The following is a 17,241-nucleotide window of genomic DNA, read 5'->3' as shown; positions in this document are numbered from 1 at the left end:
TTTAGCGCAACGCAATCTGACTTTCAAAAATCCCTACAAAAAAAAATGGCCCTGACTAACATTAACCTATACGTTTCACAAATCGCTTACCTCAAAATATCTTGGTTACTCGAACTACTGCAATACAGCGAGCGCCATTACTGCCCGCTAAATAAAAGGTTCAAACTACGGAAGGCACTAACTACTGACAGGCATAGTTAGCAAATTAAAGATTTTAATAGAGAACAAACAATGTATTTACCTTAATAGTCATAATATATATATCAGTTCATGACACCAATTCTTACAAATTTCAAAACTCCGGCATCTCTCTCCCCACATCTACCACTGCTGGCGGCTCACCTCCAACTGTGCAACGCTACGCGCTGTTAGCATCCAGCTGCCGCTGCCCAACACTACAATAGCAGACAACAATGCAAACCAGCCACAGACTGCACACGGCACAGCCAGTGATTTTCATACAGAGCGCTACGTGGCGGCGGCGTTACCAATAAAAAAACCTAAACAGCCTACTTACAAGGGTACGACATGTCCGTCCGAAACAGAGATACACGTCCGGCTCTGAAGAACACCGGGAACAGAGTGACTCGCGCAGCCGAAGTACTTTGTCTCCCAGGCGCGCCAAAGCGACCTGAAGGCATCCGAAGAATTTCGGTTGTAATATCATTACTAAGGAGCTTGCACAGGATAGATTAGCATGGAGAGCTACATCAAACGAGTCTCAGGACTGAAGACAACAACAACAACATGTTTCTCAAGAGAAGTTAGGCGTTTTGGCGCCTAGCACCCGAACATGCCGTCGAATCAGAAGCAAGTTCAGTACAATTGCTGGTACATACCACCTGTCGCTTGCACCACACTCCACTTTTGTGCCATATGCTACTTCACGTGTATCAAGCTGCATCAAGGCGAGCTTCTGGCAAGTTAAAATACTGGCGGCCACGGCGAGGAATATAACACAAATTACAATTAAAAGTTCAGATTTCACATAAATATATAAATATCTATCTTCGGAAATTAACCTCAAATACCAGGTAATAAAGTATATCATTTGAAGATGTTGCTATTAGCAGCAGGCAGTCACTTGCCGATTTCGTAGCTGGAATCGAACTCTTGTACCAGAAACTCAGCACATCAATGGGATAAGCTGATTCACCGCAGTTCGATTCGATCAGTATCCACAAAGAGGGTATACAGTGTGCACAGAACTCCATCCACGAAATCTTAGTGGTTGTTGAAGCATACACAACCTGATTAGAAGCATCCGGACACTCCTTTGCAATGAGAAACTGATCAGCGTATATCACGAGAAGCTGACACGCCACTGTAAAGGGGGGAGAGAGGTGGTGTGTATTGTGTTGTCGGCACAGAAACAATTGCAGCAGAATGGATGGTGCAGGAGACTTGAGTGTCTTCGAACGTGGACTAGTTATTGGATGTCACCTGCGTACCAACTCCATCAGGGATCCTGCAACCTATCTAAAGCTGCCCAAGTGATGGAATTGGGAAGTGGAAATGTGAAGCAACAGTCGTAGCTAAACCGAGACCAAGCAGGCGTAATATGTGCCGCTGGACAGGTCTCCTACGGCATTGTGCAGTGTGGTTGTAAAAAATCGCATGAAATCAGCGAAAGGAATCACTCACTAGTTCCAAAGTGCTACGAGTCGTCCAGTTAGCGCAATGGTTGCGCGTAAGGGAGTTACAAAGAATGGCAGACAGCGGTCGAAAAGCGCCCCACACGCCACATATTTTTGTTGTCAGTGCTAAGCGCTGCTTGAGGTTGTGTAAAGGCAGACGCCACTGGACAGTGGATGACTGGAAACGGTAGAGTCGGAGTAATGAATCACAGTCTACGCTCTGCTGATCCGATGAAAGGGTTGGGATTTGGCGAATGTGCGAAGAACGTTGCCTGTCAACGTGTGTAATCCGAATACTGTCCCCTCACTGAGCTTAAGAAAGCGCTACAAGCAGATGGATGCGAAAACATTTTACAGTGTTCTGTATTGTTTTCAGTAGGGGAACGGTTCGAAGACGATGATTGTATCAGCATGCAACCTGTCACAAGCATCTGTGAGGCATTTTATTGTAGACAATAAAGTTTCTCAATCTTCCGGCCGTGCCCAAAGTCTCGACCCGAACCCAGCAGAACATCTTTTGGCTGAGTTAGAACCTAGATTTCGCTCCTGACCCCAGCGTCCAACATGGGTACCTTCTGTGGTCTGGGCTCTTGGGGTATAATGGGCTGCCAATGTTCCATAGTCGTTCAGGCACCCGAAGGGTGGACACATCCCTTTTTAGCGTCCGCTAATATATCGGAAACTTAAAAGTATTTTCCGGGTATTTTTCTATAAATTACGTGCAGCGACCAGTGACTCGTTATAGAATGATTGCATTTCGTTAATCTTTGTAGCTGTTTCACAATTAAAATTCTTGCACAGCAGGGCAAATATCGAAGGCATGTCCTATGTATCTTGCTTAGAAACAGACTGGTTCGATTGACTGACGGTACTTACTATTAACAACTGTGTGCGTACTTCCCTCTGCGCCCTCAAGACTGCATCCAGCGCTGCACGGTTCTGTTTCGGGTCTGTTCTTACAGCGGTGTTGGTTGTGCGTTGACAGATACACACAGCAGTGGCGACAGGTTTGTAGAGGGAGAGTTGCAGATATGCATCTCGTGTATGAGTTCACTGAATGCAACGCAAGAGCGACACACTGACACTACCTGAGTTGTGATAAGACCGTACATGTTTCATCTGATTCTTGTTTCATTACTCTTGTGTTTTGTGCGAAATGTATTCGCATTTGCAAATATGGACAGCCATCAGCTGTAAAATGGAGTGGCGACAGTAAAAATTTGTGCCACATCGCGACTCGTAACTGGATTTCCCGCCTGCGCATCCATACACATCCGGAGGAACATTGCATCGTACTTCTGAACAACACAGGCAATGCTTTGTCGTCTCTGCGCTGTGTTTTACGTTTTGATGAATGTAACTTACAGGTTTTTCGCTGTTGTTAAGGATTTTTTCAGAAAGGATGGTAAATGTGCTAACAAACTGAATTCCTTGCAACGAACCACTAGAGGCCACGTGTCCCTCAGATCAAAACATCAATGAACAATCCCCAGAAGTTTGTCGATGGAGATCACCTTGACCCTGTATATTGCACAGTAATGGCGCCTTAATGGCATTTGGTAAGTGATCTGCATGAAATCCGCTTATTGACCCAGAAGTAGTTCTGGCACTTCGTTGCTGGGTCTTTTAATCTCATAGGAACTGCACAAAGGCATGTGACATAATTTTACCATAATAGTGCGTTAAACAAGTATTTGGTACAAATCGACGATCTTCCAATGAAACCCTCACAAAGTACAAATTACGAAGTGTGACTGAGAGAAAAAGACAGAGAGAGAAAGTGAGACAGGGAGAGAGAGAGAGAGAGAGAGAGAGAGAGAGAGAGAGAGAGAGAGAGAGAGAGAGAGAGATGAGGAGTAATTGAAGTTGTCATGTTATCCCTAATTAACCAAAACAAAATGGAAATGTCTTCGTCAGACTTTCGTGTGTGCCTGGCACGCAGCGATCCCGTGTGGAGTACTCACAGCAAAATATACATGTGGGGAATTCGAAATTGTGGTAAATGGCTGTTACACGACATCTATGGTCCTTCTTCGGCCAGAGATCACGCTAGGCGCGCAACGCACCATGCCTTGTAATGCCGGCGGCTCGCGTTGCATCGCAGAAGTGTTCCCAGGAGCAGCCAACCGCAGGCCGCACTGCCGCCTCAGCCCCCTGCCTCCCCCTCCCTCTACCACTCCCCCTCTCCCCGCCCCAACCCTGGGTCCTCTGCCAGTAACGAGAATTCCGAATTGATGAGGCGCGCCCGCCGGACCCCAGCTTATGAATAAATCCGCGCCGCCATCTTGTCCGGTCTCCTGCAGTGCAGGCGGATTACGTCCGGCCAGGGCTAACAGCCGCCACCACGCAACGAGACTCGTGCAGAATACGTGAACCCAAAAGCTGTAACGTACGCTGACTGGAGAAAATATTCAGATAGGAAGCAGAAATCTCTAATACGTAGTGTCTTGGTCATCCTCTTCTGTTACAACTCGTAGCTGACAGGATGTATATATATAGGGTGGACAGAATGCAACTGACGTGAAAAATGGATATGATATGTTTAATAAACACAACAGATATACATAACAGTTACTTTAGTCATCAATAATATATTCTCCTTCACTGTTTACTACATTCCGCCAATTCTGGGGTGAATCTTTTGATTCCGCGACTGTGCAAATAGCGTGGTTTGGAGGCTAAGACCTCGCAGAGCCGTGTTCGGAGCGCATTTTCGTCCGGAAAGCAAGTTCCTTGAAGGTTGAAGGATAGATAGAAGAAAAGGTGAAACACTGAAGGCTTGCTTTTCTGTCTTGCTTTGCTATCATTTTCGTTACCCTTTATAGTCATGGAAAAGCGCGTATATCATCTCAATTTCCGGCCACATTTGTACCTCAAGCTTGACTTTCCAGTTCATCTTCTTTCTTCAATACATTTCCCACAGTTTTTTGCTGAACTGATAATTTCGTAGCAGATAATTTCGTATTCGAGGGTCCTTCGAGTTCGAAAATCATCATTTCTTTCTTGGACAACTTTCTTTTCTCTTTCACATAAACTGTAAAAGCTATTGTTTATGTAATTAATTATGGAGACATAAAGTTATCTATATTTATATTGTGCTAGCACAGTACATGAGTGTAAACTATGACTGGATATTTACTGAATTTTTTGCACAGAATGCTTGATAAGGCGCACACAATCCTCGGTAGTAAACAACGGCTGACCCAAATGTGGACAGAAGATAAACTAGAGATATCTGGCTGACTGTAAGGAAACTTACTAATGTGTAAGTCCCATCTAGTACCAGTTATTGTAATAAACTGATTATATTAGAATCAGTCTCCATCATATCAAATAAAAAAAAATTCCTTTATATGGATATGTACCGTAAGTGTTTGTTTAGGAATTACTCAAACATCAGCTGGAATGAATGTAGATCACTTAGAAAGTTCGTGAACATAATAACGTAAAGCAGTTGGAATCAAAGTTCAAGTACTGCAGCAAGAGAGATCAATCGTTAATTAATGAATTTAACAAAACCTGAAAAAGAGTCAAAACGCTTACTGGCGATATTAGTTTGGATCGTACTGTATCTAAGCACACCTAATCCTTCAATATACTCCACAGGTAAAAATCACAGGGGGAGGGATCAGGCTATCGATCTAGCCAGGAGACTGCATGCATATGATTAACTGTCGTGTCTTCACCGAACACCTCACGCACTCTCAATAAAATTGTCAGGGCGGTCTTTGCTGTTGCTCCGTCTTGCTGAAAACATCCATACCATCGTTCAACTAGTGTGAGTTGTCCACAAACAGATTAAACAAATATTAATCAGCACTAACAGTTTGGCGAAAGTATTTTGTTACGATTTGGACATCGGACACTGCGCACCGAACACCATTCTTGAGATTCTGCAACAGCTCTTCAGTGTACTCGTGGGTATTTTCTGACTCACAGTGGCTCATGTTCCGGGGGTCCACATACCTTGACAGACTCAGTCAAAACTCATCTCACGAAATGAGAAACTGAGGCTCCCAAAGTTCTGATTGTACTGCACTCGGAAACCACAGGCAGAACTCAACACCTGAATTTTCGTCTGGACGTTTTAGCTCGCGGAAAACAATAAATTTAAAAGGACACAGATGCAGGTCCTCTTTGATAGTGTATCTTCATTCTCATTTGCAGAGATAAATGGTGTTAAGATTTTGTCGAATTTTGTTCCTTTCCTGGAGTTCGAATATCTTTCGGATACTTACGGTTTTTATTCGCTATAGAGCCCGTTTAGTACCGTTTTGCCATTTAGTTTTGCGTTGCAGACTTCACTGGAAGTTTTGCCAAAACGCTTCTAGTATTGAGAACTCTGGCAAAAAGTTTCGCACGTTTTTTACACGAATTGAGTTTCGCATAACATTGGAGAAAGAACACGGTCTGTTTTATCGTAAGCACAATTTTTTATTGCATCCAGCTATCCACGAAGCACGTCTCTGCCTTCGGTTTAGTCAGACATAATGTCGCAGAGGAGCACTCTCGACACGGAGTGACAGTAACCGGTCGGTGCATCAGATCACGGTTTTCAGGATTTCCTGTGATGGGCACTACTGCTATTCATTAACAAGTGTCAGCTTCATATCAGTTTTACAAATACACTTACGGCTTCGGTCTGCAGTCTCATTAATTCGAGGGTAGAATGGTCTTGAGTGACGAGTCGCACTTCGAACTGAGCCCCGTTGAACACTGAAGACGTGTCTGGAGAGGCCCCGATACCAGCCTGACTGTAGTACGCCATACGGCCCGAGAACCTGCATCGGCGGTGTGAGGAACCATTTCATTTCGTAGCAGGGCTCCTTTGGTTGTCATCCGCGATACCCTTGCAGTGCAACGATAGATCGACGGTATTCTACGCCCCGTTTTGTTGTCCTTCATAGCAAGCCATCCAGGGCTTACGTTTCCGCAAGATAATGCCCGCCCGCACACGGGAATAGTTTCTACTGTTTGTTATCGTGCTTGCCAAATCCTACCTTGGCCTGCTAGGTCGTCAAATTGCTCCCCAATTGAGAACATATGTAGCATTATGGGCACATCCCTCCAAACAGCTCGGAATTTCGATGATCTAATAAGCCAGTTGGGCAGAATTTTCCATCATATCCCTCAGGAGAACATCCAACGACACTATCAATCTATGCAGGCCCAGTAACTATTTACATCAGAGCCAGAGGTGGACCAGCGCTTTATTGATTTGCCCAATTTGTCAAGCTATTTCCCCTAATTAAGCCTAGTGTTTCTCAAATTGTACTTGTTTGATTGTCTATACAAGTACGTCACATGTCACATCTACCGCGTTCTGTCCCATTCGGATAACTGCATCGCTGTGTGTCCGGCCATTTGACCATCTTCTTCTGTGCGGATGCACAAACAGTGACCGAACTTTTACGAGAATCAGCAAAAAGCCGCGACTTATGAGTATAAAGGGTAGGGGCACTATGAATATAGTGCTGGACAATAAGTTGGAAATGTGGATCTCACGGGAGGAGTGCCAGAGATAAGTCCCTGCAGTCGCACTATCCTCTGTGTCCTCGGTGCCTCAGATGGAGCCGGCACGGAAGCTCAGCGTGTTCGATTAGGGGATTAGCTACCCTCTGTAATAATAAAAAAAAAAAAACTGAGTGAAAGGATCAACGAACAATCTAAACTGTGGCCATGAGACTTCCGCCCCGAACATATTCAACTATGAAAATGGAACAAAATGAGATTAACAAAGAATAAAAAAAAGGACTGATAGAGCGTCTGCTATGTAAGCAGGAGATCCCGGGTTCGAGTTCTGATCGGGGCACACATTTTCAAATGTCCCCGTTGACTTATATCAACGCCTGTATGCAGCTGGAGGTATTCATTTCATTTTAGTTTCTGTTATTGCTTTAGAGTGAATTTTATAACTGATGTATAAATTCTTACAACTTTCGCAATGAACATGCTCTTCGTTACAGTCGGCTATCGGTCTTAGTTTTCGAGATAAACTTATTTAATTTTCAACCCAGGGGCACTTTTGCTGGGAGCCATATATCATTGTACGATATATAGTTGCCGGCCGCTGGATGCCGAGCGGTTCTAGGCGCTTCAGTCTGGAACCACGCGACCGCTACGGTCGCAGGTTCGAATCCTGCCTCGGGCATGGATGTGCGTGATGTCCTTAGGTTAGTTAGGTTTAAGTAGTTCTAAGTTGTAGGCGACTGACGACCTAAGACGTTAAGTCCCATAGCGCTCAGAGCCATTTGAACCATTTGATATATAGTTGAGGAGACATAACATCGTACACATTGAGTACCGTGAAAATCCAGATTTTGTAGTTTTATTTATTTATTTATTTATTGTTAAGCGGAGCGAAATTGCCCAGAGCGTACTCAGCATGAGTGTTTGAGTCTTCGAAAATCGGACGTGTGTTGGTGGGGGAGGGGGAAGGTGTTTTACTGGTTCATAATAAGGACATGGAACATGTTTCGTTACGATAAGAATAAGCTAGTTTCAGGTGAAGCAGATGGTTTGCGTATGAATATGTAAATTTCTTCATGTCTCACCTGAGGCTAAAAACCTAGTTTTGGAAGATAACGAAAAATTCTTATAAGTGACCGATATAAGTTATGTTTCTTTCAGTATGCAGTAATGATGTTCTACAGAATGTATAATGGATAAGACCGTTTCAGATACGGCGCTGGGTCCTTTGAAAAGTAATGGACATCGTGATTTCTCAAACCAAGCTTGTTTTCTGTCTCTAATTACCACGACGTCGAAGGGATGTTAAACCCTAATCTTGCTTCCTCCGAAGGAAAATCGCCGTAATCTAGCTTTAGCTTCTCCCTAGAGCGCAACGAACTAAGAAATTCTATTAATGTAACTGCCTTCACCAGTTTTCTCGTACGGAATTCTCAGCGAGCGCTATTCAGGTGGATAATTGCACGCCCTTACCAGTTCCTACAGAGCAGATACGCTCTTTTTGCTGACCCACCAGAAACTCAGGTACTTTGGTCGTTACGGCCTCTAATCTCCGGCTACGCAGTTTTAATACCTCCACGCCAGCGCGCCGCCCTTGTGGTGAGTTTGTGCGTGGTGGCAGCTGTGTTTATCGGGTCCCGCAGGAGGAGAGCCAGGTTCCGCCTGTGTGTTCTGCGGCGCCACATCCTCGCATTAACGGCAGATACGGCTGCAAGGTGGTCGCGCGGCTTTTAGACCCCCCCTTCCCTCCCCTTTCTGGCGGACTTGTTGCTCTCTGGAAGGACTCAGAGCTAATGGGCTTCTCAGCAGCGTCCTGGGACTACACGACTTTCGTACACAAATCTTTCTCAGAACTGCAGCTCCAAAAAGGATAAAAGTGACTTAAGTGACTACGACCCGAAATTAAGAGCTCATAGAGAGCTTTAACAACAGTTGTTTCTTCACGCACCAATCGTGAATCAAAAAGGAAATGGAGACAACGATAGTGATAGCAAAAGTACCCTCCGCGAAACACATAAGGTGTCTCATGCAAAATAGGTACAGATTTTGACGCAGATGAAAAAAACAATGGGGTGAAGTATTGGGGTTTAACGGCCGGTCCGTAAGGACATCTGAGTAGTTCGCATTGGGAAAGCAAATCACCGTTGTTCCCTTCATGCGAGTCATAACGAGATCTAGCACAAGCGATTGAGGTAAGCCTAAACCTGAATCTTCTGCGAGAAACTGATTTCCTCCACGCGTGTATGCGAGGCCAGTGTCTTAACAACTACGTCACATTCAATCAAATGTCCATTGCTCCACAGCTTAGGTACGTCGTTCTAACCCCCAATTCCTTTCTCTCTCTCTCTCTTTCTCTCTGTCATCTGTTACAGAGGTTGGACAAAACGCGGAAATTCCCCGAGAAATTCATGCTTGAACATAAATGCAGATGCTAGTCAAGCCTGCAGGGTGCGCTTTAGGTACAACGTCTGACCTGTACGGGAATATACACTACTGGCCATTAAAATTGCTACACCACGAAGATGACGTGCTACAGACGCGAAATGCAGTCGACAGGAAGACGATGCTGTGATATGCAAATGATTAGCTTTTCAGAGGATTCACACAAGGTTGGCGCCGGTGGCGACACCTACAACGTGCTGACATGAGGAAAGTTTCCAACCGATTTCTCATACACAAACGGCAGTTGACCGGCGTTGCCTGTTGTGCCTCGTGTAAGGAGGAGAAATGCGTACCATCACGTTCCTGACTTTCATAAAGGTCAAATTGTAGCCTATTCAGTTGCATTTTATCGTATCGCGGCAGTGCTGCTCGCGTTGGTGGAGATCCAATGACTGTTAGCAGAATATGGACTTGGTGGGTTCAGGAGGGTAATACGGAACGCCGTGCTGGATTCCAACGGCCTCGTATCACGAGCAGTCGAGATGACAGGCGTCTTATCCGCATGGCTGTAACGGATCGTGCAGCCACGTCTCGATCCCTGAGTCAACAGATGGGGACGTTTGCAAGACTACAACCATCTGCACGAACAGTTCGACGACGTTTGCAGCAGCATGGACTATGAGCTCGGAGACCATGGCTGCGGTTACCCTTGACGCTGCATCACAGACAGGAGCGCCCGCGATGGTGTACTCAACGACGAACATGGGTGCACGAATGGCAAAACGTCATTTTTCCGTATGAATCCAGGTTCTATTTACAGCAGCGTGACGGTTGCATCCGTGTTTGCCTACATGGCGGTGAACGCACATTGGAAGCGTGTATTCGTCATCGCCATACTGATGTATCACCCAGCGTGATGGTATGGGGTGCCATGGGTTACTCGTCTCAGTCACCTATTGTTCGCATTGACGGCACTTTGAACAGTGGACGTTACATTTCAGATGTGTTACGACCCGTGGCTCTACCCTTCATTCGATCCCTGCGAAACCCAACATTTCAGCAGGATTATGCACGACCGCATGTTGCAGGTCCTGTATGGGCTTTTCTGGATACAGAAAATGTTTGACTGCTGCCCTGACCAGCACATTCTCCAGATATCTCACCAACTGAAAACGTCTGGTCTATGGTGGCCGAGAAACTGGCTCGTCACAGTACGCCAGTTACTACTCTTGATGAACTGTGGTATCGTGTTGAAGCTGCATGGGCAGCTGTACCTACACGACTCAATGCCCAGGCGTATCAAGGCCGTTATTACGGCCAGAGGTGGTAGTTCTGGCTACTGATTTTTCAGGATGTATGCACCCAAATTGCGTGAAAATGTAATCACTTGTCAGTTCTAGTACAGTATATTTGTGCAATGAATACCCGTTTATCACCTGCATTTCTTCTTGGTGTAGCAATTCTAATGGCCAGTAGTGTATTATGGGACAACAGTGGTTGTCAAATAGGTCCGATAGGTAAGTTCCTCTGCCGCGTTTGCCCTCTCTCTTCAATTCTCATTCTTAGCGTTTGACTCCATTGCTGGTTGAGTGCAGTTTAATGTAGTGGTGTTGCTTTTAGATTTTTGGCTGCAGCTAATCTTCGGCCCGTTTCGTGACAGTTTCTTTCTGGGTTCTGGTGTCGGTAGGACGTTCTACGTAGCTGAGGAGCACCCCGCAGACGGCGGAGCCCGCCTCGGCACTTTGCGAAAGCAGCCGGCTGGGGCTCCTCCCCCACTCCAGACCGCCGGCACAACCGCGGCTTCTGCTTCAGACTGCCAGGGGTCATAATGGCCCGTTTTATTGCTGGCATTAAGCAGTAAACTTAGTGAGCAAATAATGATTACGCCGAGTATAAAGCGCTTTGCACTGAATGACAGATAGTGCTCAGGTTTACGGCCAAATAACAAGCGGAAATTATTACTTTGTTTCGCGACGGGCCGACAGACTGCGCGGTGAGGTACTCGGCGCCGGGCAGGGCGAGGTGGGGGCTGCGCCCACTTGGTCAGTTACACGACGTGACGTCACCGTCACACGGGCTGCGGAGCGAGGGCGAACTGTGTTAAGTTACTGGCTAATTTTCTGGTATTCGATGAAGCTCTCTTTCCAGTCAACGTGTCATACTTCATATTAGGGATGGAGATTATCGCAGGAGCACCCTGTTTCCTGTTATATCGGCTGTTTTCCACGCCAGTATAACCTGACTGTCAAAACCACTCAAGTATCCAGTTTCTGAAGTAACAGATTTTCGCTTTTTTTATCGCTAATACTTCCTGTAATAAACCCAGAAATTGCACAAAGATCGAAAAATTTTGACTCCCATTTTAAAATTACACAGAATTAAAATATTAAACTGCATAAGCTAATAAAATAAAATTAGTCCGTTCACCGTTCGCTTGTTTCTCGAAAAGCGGTAAGTGGTGTGATATTTCCAAACATCACCAGTACGCTACTAATGATTCTAATTTTTTTAACTCTACTCAAAAGCCATGTTGTAAACGGGGATCATACCGCTATTTGAGCACTGCGAATAGTCATTTCTAAAGGATTAAAGCTGAATTTGAAGAACTCTGTTTTTCGTGATATTTTTCAAGGGGTACAAGCAGACACAGACAGCAGATAATCTACTTTCTGTTTTTATTGTGTACTATGAATGAACTGTTGTTAAGTTTTTAGTTTATTACTGTTACCACAATTTCCTTTTTCTTTTATTATTTAACGGAAGTGGTAGACATATCTTTAATACTTTAAAGCAAATGAACCGTTTTATTTCACTGCTGCGTCACATTGTAAAAATATTTACAGACTGGAATGCAACGATCGTCTGTGAATGACAGCGAGAAAATACCGCATAGACATTCCACGTAAACTCGTAGTTTAAGCCACGACACACGGCCCTTATTGTGTCGACAGTGGTGGATCGATTCTTATGCCATGTGTTTTTGTTGCCCGTTTCTGTCGGCATCTTTATTAAAATACCACTTACAATTTTTCCCTTTTCTTTTACGTGTGACGAGGGCCTCCCGTCGGGTAGACCGTCCGCCTGGTGCAAGTCTTTCGATTTGACGCCACTTCGGCGATTTCCCGTCGATGGGGATGAAATGACGATGATTAGGGCAACACAACACCCAGTCCCTGAGCGGAGAAAATCTCCGATCCAGCCGGGACTCGAACCCGGGCCCTTAGGGTTGATAGCCTGTCGCGCTGACCACTCAGCTACCGGGGGCGGACTCTAGTTTCTCTAATAACACGTTACTTCAATCTAATGCAAATTTTACGAATAAAAATTACGTCTTTTCGAAAAAATGTTTATTTAAAAATGAAGCTGTGGCTATTTTAAATTTCGAGTTTTTTACTGTGTTACTACTATAAAATAAAAAACATCCATTATGACCGAGACCAACCAAAAATACCGTTCATTCAGAACTAAAATACTGGTATCTGTTTTAATCTGTCAGTTTTTCCCATGATGATTTCTTATTTGCACAACCGATATTTTTCAAGCAGAAGTCTTCAATTGTCGTCATGTTACGCCACAGAGGTTCTGAATTCGAGCAGTGTCATCTCTGGTTTTCAGCAGCGTTATCGTTGCCAGTGTAACATTCTGTGAGAGAAGCGGGAGTTAGTCACACTGCTGAGCGGTCTGGAAATAGCCAGCAGAGCATAGGGATAAAAATGAAGAGGATATTGAATTTTGGGAATATGGTTTGGTAAAGATTGATTTGAGAACTGTGAAGATTTTCAGGTACTATTTTCGCTGTATTGTTCGCTTGCACGTAGTTTATCACGAGTTTGACAAAGACAAATAATTAGCAGTTTTCTCTGTATTTGTCTGGGTTAGTTACATTGTCGAGACGAGTTCAGTTAAAATTATCTGTTCACACGGCTTGCAGTCAGTTATCGATCTATCGTTTCTTTACCATTTCAGTAAGTAATTTCTTGGCTGGGTAATTTTTTTAAATAATAATTTTCCTAATAGTAGTTGTAAATATCAAGGAATGACTTTCATTATTCACAAAATAGTTTTTGAATGTTAGTCTCTTTTCAGCAATTTAGTAAGTCGAGATTCTACCACCACCTCCTCAGGAGAGTTTTATTTTCTAATCGCGTGTCACACCGCGGAACGCAGTCGTTGAAGGCAAAACATAATTTGATTAGCAACCAGCTGCATGTCGTTGCATTGCCCTTGCGCCATGCTTTGTTCTCTTTGGCTGTTGCGCTGTATTTTAATGTTCGTCACTTAGCAGTACCGGTTTCCAGTGGCACAGGTAAGCCACGAAAATTTGCTAGCGCCAGTTTTGCAATACAATCAGGACGCAATGAGATAGTTTAAATTTGAGTTTTGGATTTCAAAATAATTTTTTAGTTTCACTTTAGGTAAAGTTGACCGCCGACCTCATTTCTTGTGCAGACACTCTCATTCTTACACTATAAGGTAACATTCGCATGTGCATTATTTACAATTTGGAAACTTATTAAGTCTGTTTTGGTGCGTAAATTCATAGGACATTTTTATAGGAGTGTTTTGGACTGTTATTCGTTGAAAATGTGCTTCATATTTGTATGCAATATCTTTTTTTCTGTCAGTTTTGTGGAACTGCAAGTCACGTACAGTGACGTCAGGCAATGTAATACTCATCACTGCATTTTCCAATTACATATTTCGCAGGAGAATCCAGTGCTGTTTAGTTCACAACAACAAATACAAGTTACATCTGTAATACACAGTAATATGCGAGCAAGTTTCTCGCGACGACATTCTTGTAAATAATATTCTTACCGTTCTTTCAGCACCATATTAGAGTAAAAATTTCGAACTTTCTAAAATAACTTTCGCGCCACATAGGGATCCTTTACCATCTCACCAAATTCACATTTCTTCTCACTCATACTGAACACCTTCGAACAACTCACACCATCCGCTAACTCGACTCGAATGATCCTATTGTCTCCCCTCTAATGACCATTTCTAGTACTCTGTCGCCATTATATCGATACGTTCCACCAACCCTGGACCTGCTCACTCTCCACGTCCTCTGCTAACGTATATTTCAGCCGTATTCCTCTCTCAGACAATGAAATCCGTATCGTCAGTTACTCATACTACTCACGGTAGTGCTACCTCAACTACAGCACCTCATCAGAGACCCCTGTCCTTCCCCCCTCCCATCTTTCTCTCCAACTGCTCTCCTTCCCTCCCTCTCCTTACTCCTTTCCACTGTCTTACCAACATTCCCAACTACTCATCTTTTGCTGTCTCCCTATATCCCCTTCTTCTCCACCAATAATGTCCATCAATCCTCCTACGCCACTAAACGCCTCACCACCTCCTCTCCAACAATAAGCTATTTTCCCCAGAACAAGTTATTCAGATTTTAGTTTCAGTGTAGTGCTACATTTTTAAGGACAAAGTTTTCTATATCGTTGTTTCAAATGTTTTCGTATTGTTCTCGATTTAACTTCTAGTATTTCTGTTTTAAATTAACGACGACGAAATTCTAGGGGCTCGTGTTCACTGGTGTCGTACGTGATGGACGGCTCTAACAATCTCTTATCTGGCGTCACATACTAATAATGCTGGAATAAGGCTTGGTACGTATTTGTTGCAGTGTGCTAAGTGCTTAGTGGCGTGTTTACGTACTCGTCTTTGGACAGCTGAAAATTTTAGACAGTAATAGAGGGATGTAAATTATAACACCGATGTGTAACGACATCGGATTAAGTAGTAGAATTCCGTCTCATTTTGTAGTTTGTTTTCCTTTCTATGGTAATCGAGGTAACCAGCTTGAACAGCAGGCCTAGAGCATATATTTACAAAAATAAATACTGTATGCGTTAATTACTTTCTTATTAGTACTCAGTGGAACCCTACTCTGATAGGGATATCATGACTAGCTCGGACAACATTTGGGAATTCTCCTACAAGTTTTGCGATGTTATCAACTTACGACACATGACGTATAATGTGCACAGCGCTCACGTTTAGAAATGAGTTAAAATTGTTACCATCCATTGTAGATTTGGACGCGGCGATCTTTCCATTGCAGAGGAGATAGAATACCTTTCATATGTAACTTGACAGATCTTTTTAGGGTCAGGAGCGGGGCCCCTAATACACAGGGCTCGTAGCATTTGCTAACTCTTGCTACGTGGCTAACGGTGCACTGGACGAATGTAAAGCGAGGAGAAAGTTTGGCCGCCATAGCCTGCCAGGCTGCCCTCGGTTGGCGACCGTGCCAGGGGTCAGGCGGTGCGTCGCGGCTGCTCTGGAACAGGGCCAGACTGGCTGGGTCGTTTATTTTTCTGGGGGGCCGCCTAATGAGAGGCAAGCGTTTTATCAGACGCCGGTAGCAGCGGGAAGACGCCGGCGACATAATTTCCCCGGCGACCAGGCTTTATGTCACGACGCTAATCAGCCCTCCAGCCCGCCCTGGCCCCGTCTATTCTGAGCACCGTATCGACTCCTGCCGTAAAGCATTGCAGGCAGCTGCCCAAATTTCCTCGACGCTGGAAATCGAGGGTATTGACCACAACTAAACCGTGAGCAATTACAACAACACATTCTGCGACTGGATTCGTGATTTCGTGTCAGGAAGGTCACAGTTCGTAGTAATAGACGGCAAATCATTGAGTAAAACTGAAGTGATATCAGGTGTTCCCCAGGGAAGCGTCATGGGACCTCTGCTGTTCCTGGTCTATATAAATGACCTGGGTGACAATCTGAGCCGTTCTCTTAGGTTGTTCGCAGATGATGCTGTAATTTACCTTCTAGTAAGGTCATCCGAAGACCAGTATCAGTTGCAAAGCGATTTAGAAAAGATTGCTGTATGGTGTGGCAGGTGGCAGTTGACGCTAAATAACGAAAAGTTGAAACGTCCCCTTAAAACAATTATACAGGACTGGGCTTAAACTGACACACAATATTTTTTTAAACTGACACACAATATTTTTTTTTAGCTTAACGCAGTCTGACTTTCAAAAATCCCTACAAAAAAATGGCCCTGACTAACATTAACCTATACGTTTCACAAATCGCTTACCTCACAAAAATCTTGGTTACTCGAACTACTGCAATACAGCGAGCGCCACTACTGCCAGCTAAATAAAATATTAAAACTACTGAAGGCACTAAGTACTGACAGGCATAGTTAGCAAATGAAAGATTTTGATAGAGAACAAACAATGTATTTACCCTAATAGTAATAATATATATAGCAGTACATGACATCCAGTCTTACGAATTACAAAACTCCGCCATTTCTCTCCTCACATCCACCACTGCTGGCGGCTCACCTCCAACTGCGCAACGCTACGCGCTGTTAACATCCAGCTGCCCAACACTACAATGGCGAGTATTACAACAATGCTAACCAGCCACTGACTGCACACAGCACAGCCAGTGATTTTCATACAGAGCGCTACGTGGCACCGGCGTTACCAATAAAAAAAACCTAAACAGCCTACTTACAAAATGTGAGTTGATCCACACGAGTTTCCAAATAAATCCGTTGGAATTCGATTACTCGATAAATAGTACAATTTTCAAGGCTGTCAATTCAACTAAGTACCTGGGTGTTAAAATTACGAACAACTTAAGTTGGAAAGACCACATAGATAATATTGTGGGGAAGGCGAGCCAAAGGTTGCGTTTCATTGGTAGGACACTTAGAAGATGCAAGAAGTCCACTAAAGAGACAGCTTACACTACACTCGTT

This window comes from Schistocerca gregaria, chromosome 10, assembly GCF_023897955.1.
Source record: "Schistocerca gregaria isolate iqSchGreg1 chromosome 10, iqSchGreg1.2, whole genome shotgun sequence".
Taxonomy (NCBI): domain Eukaryota; kingdom Metazoa; phylum Arthropoda; class Insecta; order Orthoptera; family Acrididae; genus Schistocerca; species Schistocerca gregaria.
The sequence above is the reverse complement of the archived record's forward strand: the minus strand, read 5'-3'. Positions refer to the sequence as shown.